The sequence below is a fragment of the Buteo buteo genome, chromosome 7, assembly GCF_964188355.1.
Source record: "Buteo buteo chromosome 7, bButBut1.hap1.1, whole genome shotgun sequence".
Lineage (NCBI taxonomy): Eukaryota > Metazoa > Chordata > Aves > Accipitriformes > Accipitridae > Buteo > Buteo buteo.
This window is the reverse complement of record NC_134177.1, coordinates 10,925,652-10,934,556: the sequence shown is the minus strand read 5'-3', so window position 1 is coordinate 10,934,556 and position 8,905 is coordinate 10,925,652. Positions and strand designations below refer to the sequence as shown.

General features: G+C 41.1%; 1 long non-coding RNA gene across 1 annotated transcript; it reads right to left on the bottom strand.

Moving 5' to 3' along the window:
* Positions 1-530: 530 nt before the first annotated feature.
* LOC142033314 (uncharacterized) lies at positions 531-4,165 on the bottom strand. The gene is made up of 5 exons (XR_012651143.1): positions 4,101-4,165; positions 3,165-3,283; positions 1,691-1,801; positions 1,135-1,276; positions 531-927 (listed from the first exon to the last, which is right to left on the bottom strand). It is a non-coding gene; the product is annotated as an uncharacterized LOC142033314 (long non-coding RNA).
* Between the last annotated feature and the right edge of the window lie 4,740 nt (positions 4,166-8,905).

The following is an 8,905-nucleotide window of genomic DNA, read 5'->3' as shown; positions in this document are numbered from 1 at the left end:
GTGTTTATGCATTTTTCTTAGCCTGGGAGAATCAACTAGGAGAAAGTAAGATCAAATGGGGAGTTCAAAATGAAGTAGGCAAGGATGTCAGCCTTTCCCAGTGTCCTATCAAGATATACATGCAATATCATCTGAAGCTGGTCTGCTATAGCTAAGGCTTTTGAAATATAATAAACTTTGCTTTTTGAAACATAATGGATTTTGCTTTTCAAATTAGAACTGACAAATAAAATACCTTATTCATCTCTACTCAAAAATTACTCCCAGGAAAGAAAACCCAGGCAATTTAGTTGGAAACCTGGCACTTAGAGAAAATGTTTGTGATGACAAGTTTGTTATTCAGATACGTGCCTATTTTCTGAGTTGAAGTTACAAGCAAAAGGGTAATGCCCAAACCCAAACTAGGGGCTACTCCAGCTTGGGAACTATCATCTCATAAAGATGGGCATGGTTTGATTTAGGTATTTCAAGAGATGCAGCAGAAGACCAGTACTCACTGTCAGCCTCCGCTTCAGAAACATCAGTTCATTCCATGTCCTTGAAATTTTTAAAAATCTAAGCAGATAGCATCCTGACCACAGGGGGGGATCCAAAAGTGTTCAGAAACAACCTCTGATTCCTTGCAGTCCCTGGAGGAACTACAGAAGAAGCCACATCCCACTGCCAAAAGAGCTAAACCTCTTAAACCTGTTCTGTATGAGTGTCTTTAAAACAAATGTAAACTCTCGCATAAGCAGTCAAATGAGAGATTCCTGTGCAGGGCTGAGCCCCAGGAGAATGACCAACCTTATTAGCTTGAAGCATCAGTTGCTTGCATTTGAAAGGTATCCAGTGTGGCTGGCCCATGACTAGTGACTGTAAGCACTTGAGCTTCAAACTGATAAATGTTGAAGGTTTAAGCACATAGATTACTGCCAACGGCTGAGACTAAAAAGGGAAAACAGGGTTCATTAAATGATTCCGTATTATCTTTCAGGATACAAAAAAACCCCACAAAAACTTAACCAAAGCAAAACCTCTACAATGTTACTGGAATTATGCCAGCACCAAGAAACATCAGGGATCCTACTGTGCTGAAATTTATTGTGGTATTAATCAAAATTGACTATGTAAAAAAGAGACATTCAGTCTGACCTTGCTGCCAGGACTTCTTCTGAAATGAACAGCAAAGTACATGCTCCTCCAGTGGCAAGTGATCCCATCTAGATTAGAAGAGGAATCTCCAGGTGATGAAGCCATTCCTTCTCCATTCATTATGGACAGACCCAGACAGCTCCTACAAGTTAAGGTTGAGGGAGATGAATCGTACCTTTAGTGAAGAACAGTTTCTTCCCTGACTAACTTATCATCAAAGACAATGGAGAGACATCCCAATCCAAACTTGACAGCTCCCAGAGTGGGGATGTGATAGGAGACTGCAGGTGGATGGATCCAGAAGATACCATCTAAGGCAGATGTTTACCCTCATGTACAGCGCAGTCCCTGGCAGAGCCCAGCCAAACCCCATAGCCAGCCAAACCTGTTTTTAAAAACAGAAGTTCATCTCTCTCCTGTACAATGAATATTTTCTTGCCTTATGAAAATGTTATGCCTATTGTTTTGAACAAAATCCTGACACATTCTTATTTGACCTAGTTGAGATTTTTAGTAGTTTCTCACATTTCTGCATTGCAGTATTGTCAATACATACCTGTAATAATGTTGTAAAGATCAGGACCTCAGCTTGCTTCAAGAAGGGTACCTGTAAATATTCCTGGAGACTTTTATGGAGAGCGATCCAAATTCTGCACTCACTACTTTTCTTTGGATAGGAGGGAAAGATGTTCATTTAAAGCATGTTAGATAATTATTTTAACTTACATTTCATGAACACTTCTTTGTGATTCACAAGATAATGCGAACTAGAATCTTATACAATGTGTTAAACTGGCTTAAGAAGAGCCAAGCACTGAAGACAGTGAGCTAATATGTTAAATTGGAATAAAGTTGGATTAACTCACAAGAAGACAAAACCCAAACTACTCCAGATTCACCCCAGTGACCTGAAGGCTGAATATCTGCTCAATAAAGGTTTTTAAAATTACAAAAGTTCTGGCTGTTGAGCAATTATTCATCTGCAGTTCTAGAAGACATTCTTCACTTTCCCCAGATTCTACTAAAAGTAAGTATAAATAAATGAAAGAAATAAGCAAATGAAAGACTTGAGTTGAGCATCTTAGTGAAATACACTGATGGCTAATCATTGTGCAGTCCAAAAAGGTGCACTGCCATACTGTATTCAATAATGTATTAGAGATGGCTCCCACTGCAGTCAAACAAAATCTATTGTAAAAGATTTCTAGATAGACTGCAATTTATATAACTTACAGGAGGTCTTACTTGTCTCTGTGAGGCCAGACCAGCTGGGGCAGCCTGCTGATTGACTGCAGGGATTTTCATCCAGTTCGTAGTCAATGAGTAGCTGCTGCTTTTGGTTACTGTCTAAGCCTCACCAGTGAAATTTTCCTTGGATGGAGGCCTTGGCCACCAGAAAGTGGCAGGCAGTTCCTTGGGCTTCTATGCTACTTTCTTGGCCAGGTGATGGCAGTCTGATTTAGAAGAACAGGTCAAATGGTGCAGACAACAGTGGAAACTGTGATATGTTTTTGCACAGGAGAACCACAGAGTAAAATAATGCCACCGCTACAAATTCTAACTCCAATCTTTGGTAATTCAGCTGGTCCTTAAGCATAGGTTGAAGTATTTTGTAGCATTCGTAATATGAACAAAACACATTTGAATGCATTTTTCACAATACAATGTCAGGCTTCCTCTGCAAAAGAGGAAGGAATCTCAGAGTTTTGGACTGGGACAGCCTCATTTGGCAACATACTGTGATTCAGTTCTCAGTTGGTGAAATTGGAATAATAATTCCCTAGCCAAGGGAGGATCCTGTAAAGACGAGCATGTTCTGTGCACTCAGCTAGCAGAGATATCACGAGTGAATACCCAGCTATCAGAAGAGCTGGAGAGGATCTTGCAATGTTACCTGGTCTGTGCCCTCATCCCAAGGTAGGATCAAGGTAGGTGATTTCTAACCCTATTCTAAAATATATTTACATGTGCCCTCTCCAGCCTGGTGCCATCTCTAGATTTAATATGGATAACCCCTTCCCAGGACTTACCTGCACAAACAAACCTTTGTTGTCACACTTTCCCTGTAGTTGTCTGAGATTATTAAAGAGCAGGTTCCTCTCCCTTTTATCACAACTCAGAAGTTCTCAAACAATTCACTCCCATCAATCTGTCAAGGCAAGCATACTCAGATGAGATACTTCAAGCAATATCTTCTTCCTTTGCCTCCCGCCTATCCTCCCTGGTCAGACTGTACATATAGACAAGCTTTACCTAACTGATGCCTTCAAAATGCAAGTCCAAGTCTCTATTAAAACTTGTCCCCTTCACTCTGAAGCTGAATGAGTTGCAGAGCCTCTGGAAGCTTAAGGCCTTGACTGCTGGAGTTTTTCAAACCATGCATCCCTTTGATCCCTTTCCCAATATGCAAAAAATCCTAAAATTCTCTCCTGGATTTCATTACACATAAAAAGACATGAAAGTGTAATTATTCCTTACTCATCAGCAACTACCCACCAACCCTAGCTCCAAGCTAGACCATTCTGGCTACTTCAAAAAATGGTTTTGAAATTTCCATTTCCAGATTGCCCTGGCAGGTATAACTGTGACTTTGCAAACAGCTACAGCTGTGTGTGCTAATTGCTTTCCTCTAAATTATTTATGAGACACTTTTGACTGATGAGATTTCTCACAACAGCATGTGCTAACCATTGGCAGTGGGCTCCTGAACTAGTGGGAACTCCATCACCTGCCAAGGTGCAGAAAAGCCAGCTGTTAGCAGGCACTGTGTCCCTGGCAGCACGGGCACTGAACTGCAAGGTCCAGCTCTACCTCCTTTCATCTCCTTTTCCAGTAACTGCTCAATAGGAAATGTATGTGTAAGCATTATATCTGCACATAACACACACCCTTTACTTTTGGGATTAGATCAGAGAGTACTGGGGACTGCCTAATTTAGATAAAGCAGAATATAGGGTGTCAATGACCTGTGGAAGACAATCCATTTCACTAAACAGGGCTTTTCAAGCTCTGGTCCCAGATGCAGTAGAGGGTCTGTAAAACACAATTAGGAAAGCTAGAAATCAAGAGGCTTAAATTCACCACAGAGGGGGTAGCAGTTTTACCAGAAAATTTTTACAAGATACATAAACTGACAAAGAATAGAAAACATGACTATAGACAGTACAAAATATTTATCATGACCCACCACTTACCACTGCTTTTTCCTGGAGGGCTTATTGTTGCTATCCAGCTAAAATGTACTTAAAAAGCTGTGGCTAAAGGTAACCATAAGCCCTGTCAGTTCAATAAAAAAAAATGGTGTTCCAGGGACCAGCAAAGTATGTCAGTATTTTTCTTTTCCTTTTCAGATATGAATAACTGATAGGGAGAAGCAGTTGGAACCAGGTTGGCTAGAAGAAAAACTTCATGTCTTGAGTTGCAGGAGCTCAACAAGGAGCAGCCAGAGATACGAAGCAAAGCAGCCTGTTAGAATTACTGCTCACTATTGGTGGGTTTTTTACCTTCCCAGGAGGCTATAAAGGTTGCTGGGTGAGCAACCAATGTGATAACTTCATGAGTTTCACAGCTGTGTTTAAGAACTAAATTTAAACAGGATTCCCAGCCAAACTGTAGATGAAATTCTGCATTGGACCTTTTCCTAAGCAGTATTTTTACCCTGCCCATCCCACAAATTTTAAACAATTAGAATTAACCTTGTGCTCATTTATTCTACATATGCCAGAAGATTCACAGTGTTTTCCGTACAGAAGTCTACTGGCTCCAGATACAGGTGTTGAAACAGGAAAGACAGGGTGACAAAGAGAGGCCATGTTGCTCCTCAGAGGTGAGCTGGCATTTCAGAGCCAGGTCAGATATTCCTGAGCCACTCTGCTCAGTGCAGCAAAGATATAACCTGAATTGCTGTGGGAGGTATGCAGAGGATGGCACACCATAACCCAGCTGTGCATAAGGTCAGGAGGAGGAAGGCAGGGTAGTTGTCCTAAGAGCACCCAGAAGTTTCATTTCTTGACTCCCTTTCTCCCTTGCAGTGGAGATGGCTCTCTGGCCGTGTCCTGTTCAGTGGGTGGCACTTGGGAGTTGAAACAAATGTCCCTGCTTTCAAGCCTGCCCCCTCAAAGAGATGGGCCACACAGACTCCTTGTACTTCCATGAAAAAGCAGCCTGGTGATAAGGAAATGGGTCCCCTACAGAAGAAGAGGAGGAAGCAGGGAGGAAGCTGATGTTCCCAGCCACCCATCACAGACGCAAAAGGAGACAGGACAGAAGGTATCTGTCTGGATCTGACACAGACTAACAGCATGGCACACGTAAGGCTAGGAAGTCATTCATGCTTCATTTCTCCCACCTGTAAATTATTCCTCCCCCTTCATCCCCACAGGTGCATCATTATGATTGCTCAATTAATTAACAGTTTAAAAGAGCTCTGAGACATTCAGATGGAAGAGAAGGATTTTTTTTTTTTGTATTTCTGCTTCTCCAAAGTTGCGTGCATAAACACTGAACTATGTGAGTCCTTCGGTGATGATGAAGAATTACCTCCAGTTTATGGATGGGAAAGTTAAACCATGGAAAAGTTAAAGCACGCATTTTGAGAAACAGCCCTAAGTTCTCAGATCCCACTTTCTGAGTGCCCAGCTATATACAAACACAGTTTGACTTTCACTCCCAGTCCTGAATGTGAACAGCCGCAAGTGAAGGCATTCACCCACTGAAGATCATGTGCTCAGAATCCCAAATCAAGTATCTCAAAGCTTAACCCACTCTAGAAAACCTAAATGGAAACTTACCCAAGAAAACCTGAATGGAAGCAGCGCACTCGAGTGCTCTGTCCACCACATCACACACGGCACACTTGCGTTTGGCTAGAGTTTCAGAAAAGCTTCATGCCACTCAGGGACCAGAACAGGTGATCAGACTTTCAGAAGCATCTATCACATGGCTCTCCAGCACAGCGAGTTGTAAATGAATGTATTATGGGAGTGAGAGTTTCCCTGATCAAAACAATTAAAACTGTCACATAAAAATAGCATCCTGAAAGGAAATCTGCCCATTCTGCACTATCATTATTATTTTTAACAGAATACCCAAGTTCCTGTCAAAAACAAGAGAATAGACAATCTCCAGCCAGCTTTAATGGCAAGATCTTTTGAAATACTCAGCCATCTGTCACAGCAGGAGTGCTTGTTGTTCAGTCCTTCTGAAAAATTTGGCCCTCCTTTGGGAACATAGTGCTTTTGAAACTCCACTCAGGCCCCTCCCCGGAACCACTTCTTCCATGGAAGGTCCTGCTCTTTTTCTGTCTACCAGTACTGTCGTCAGCGTAGTGGAACCTGCCAGTAAAGCAGGTAGAGATGAGCTTGAAGTGCAAAACTGGAAAATTGCTCTGAGCTAGCCCTAAATCCAAGGACAAATGGGTAGGTTAAATCCAGAACTAACTGTACTTTCATTTAATGTTGCTTATAAAAAGCACTGCAAATATATTTTAGCAAGTTTCCAAATGTGTGTGTCTCATGAAAATTGCTCACTGAATACTCCATTTCCCTTAGAAAGGTTTATTTTGCCCCTTCTCTGATTCTTCTAGTCCTTTTTCTTCTCTCTCTCACTATTGTTGACACCTTGTCCCAGGTAAAGAATAGGTAACAAAGGATTCCAGTCACCCAGCAACGGAATGAACTGCTCCTTGCTCATAAAAGATAGTTAATAGTTCAACCACAATTTGGGATGGAAAAACAGCTTCCAAATAAGCCTCTCTGGGCATTAATAAAATCTGCTACACAGACAGGAAAATTCTGCAGCAGGTGAATCATCTCATGCACTGGGACCAAGCAAACAGAGATGGCATGATGCACAGCACTACATAAAAACAGAAGTATGATCCCACTGTAAACACCTACATCTGGAAGCTGCAACAATTCCCCTTCACAGAACAAACAAACATTTTAAAGCAATGATCTGAAGACAGTCCAGCAAAGTAGAGCACTAACTCAACATTTGCCCTTTCTTCTGCGACTGGTGTGTTAAAAGAACATTTTACTGGTCTCCATTTTAACAAATATAAATTAAGCTCCTTGTGGCACTCTGGAATAAAGACAAAAACCATGTTACTTTCAATGGAGCAAGAACTCCAACAAATCAACGAGATATATAAGAATACTTTTTATTTCTAAAGTGGGCCAAGGGGCTTTGAAGTTACGTTAATACCTCCAGATAAATAGCCACACAATCCCTCCCGCTGCAAAGGAAACCTCAGTAAAATTCTGGCTACATGAAAGTCAACAGCAAAATTCCCACCAGTTTCACTGTGAACGAGACTTCAGGCCATAAATCTATTCTGTAGAGTGTTTCCTACCAAATGTTTGAAAATTCTTTTTTTCCAAAGGAAAAAAAAAAGTCAATTGTGTTATTGTATTTTTTAAAAAGCCACAACCAAACATTTCATTTTAGATTGGGGTCAATCCCAGTTAAAAAATTTCCAGTTCCCACACATGTCTTCATGAAGCAGTGGAACTGTATTGGCTGACATGTTCTGATGCTAAACTGAGCTGACACACAATAGCTTGATAATGCCAGGCAATATGTTTTGAACTTTCCATCCCCACAAAACAAAAAATTCAGCATATCAAGGTTCTTCTCCACCCCCCACCCCCCCCAAGTTTGGATAGAAATACATATAGTAATATTGCAATTTTTCAAATATTTTTTTAAAACTACAATTTGGGTCAACAGTGGCTACCACCTGGCACAGCCCTACCAAAGTTAAGAAGTCACTCTGGAATAATAAAGCATAATTCAGAACAGAATTTGGCCTGAAGAGCTCCATGTCTCAAAGAGCCCAACAAAACCTTCCCCTTGGCTCTGCTCATTCCTTTTGAGGAAGAACCCAGCGGAAGGGAGGCAGTCAGTGTGACTGCCAGTTTTGCAGAGTCCATGAAACTCTTGGGAGACATGACCCCAGTTCTCTGGCTCTTGCATTTCCAACAGAGGACTCTATTGAAAATTATCATCTCCAGGGCCCCAAGATCTTCACCCTTAACCTTTCTGAGTCATTAAAAAATATTCAGCCGGTAATACAACAAATACAGCAAACTTCCATTTGCTACAACATAGCAATCTCAGAAGCTACTGAAACATTATAAACTAATGGCCAAGACCTTGTTCAGCAAGGCTGAAGCCCCAGGAATTGAAAAGAACTTCAGCACTTGCTTAAATTTAAGCACAAGCTGAAATGCATGGCTGAATAGGAATGGCCTGAGGAATTATGCAAATGCTTAGATGAATCCGGGTCCAAATATGAATTACTTTAGAAGATAGAGAAGCAAGCAGTGCAATTTAATCATTTTTATCTCCTTACCGAGAATGCACAAGTTCTTACAGCTAATATTACAGCATCTTCTGCTGCTGCCAGAAGCCAAATGACCTATTCTTTAACAGTCAAGCTCTCCTCATTTTCAAACTGAAGATTAGTCCATTTATGCTGAACAGTGGCACAGAATGACAATTTCATAATACACGGACTGAGTGCTATTCCACTCACATGTTACATTACCTTGCCCTTTCTTCTGCTGCACTTCTACTTGCAATTGACTATCATGGTAATAAGGTGGTGCTGCTTCTAATCCCAAATTGTATGCTTTCTGGGATGCTGGCAATTCATTAGATACTGCCACAGAGTGACCAACTGGATCTGACCTTGAATCTGAACACACAAAAAAATATGGAGATATAATTTATTCATATTAACAGTCTGCAATAGAGTTACAATGTGAGC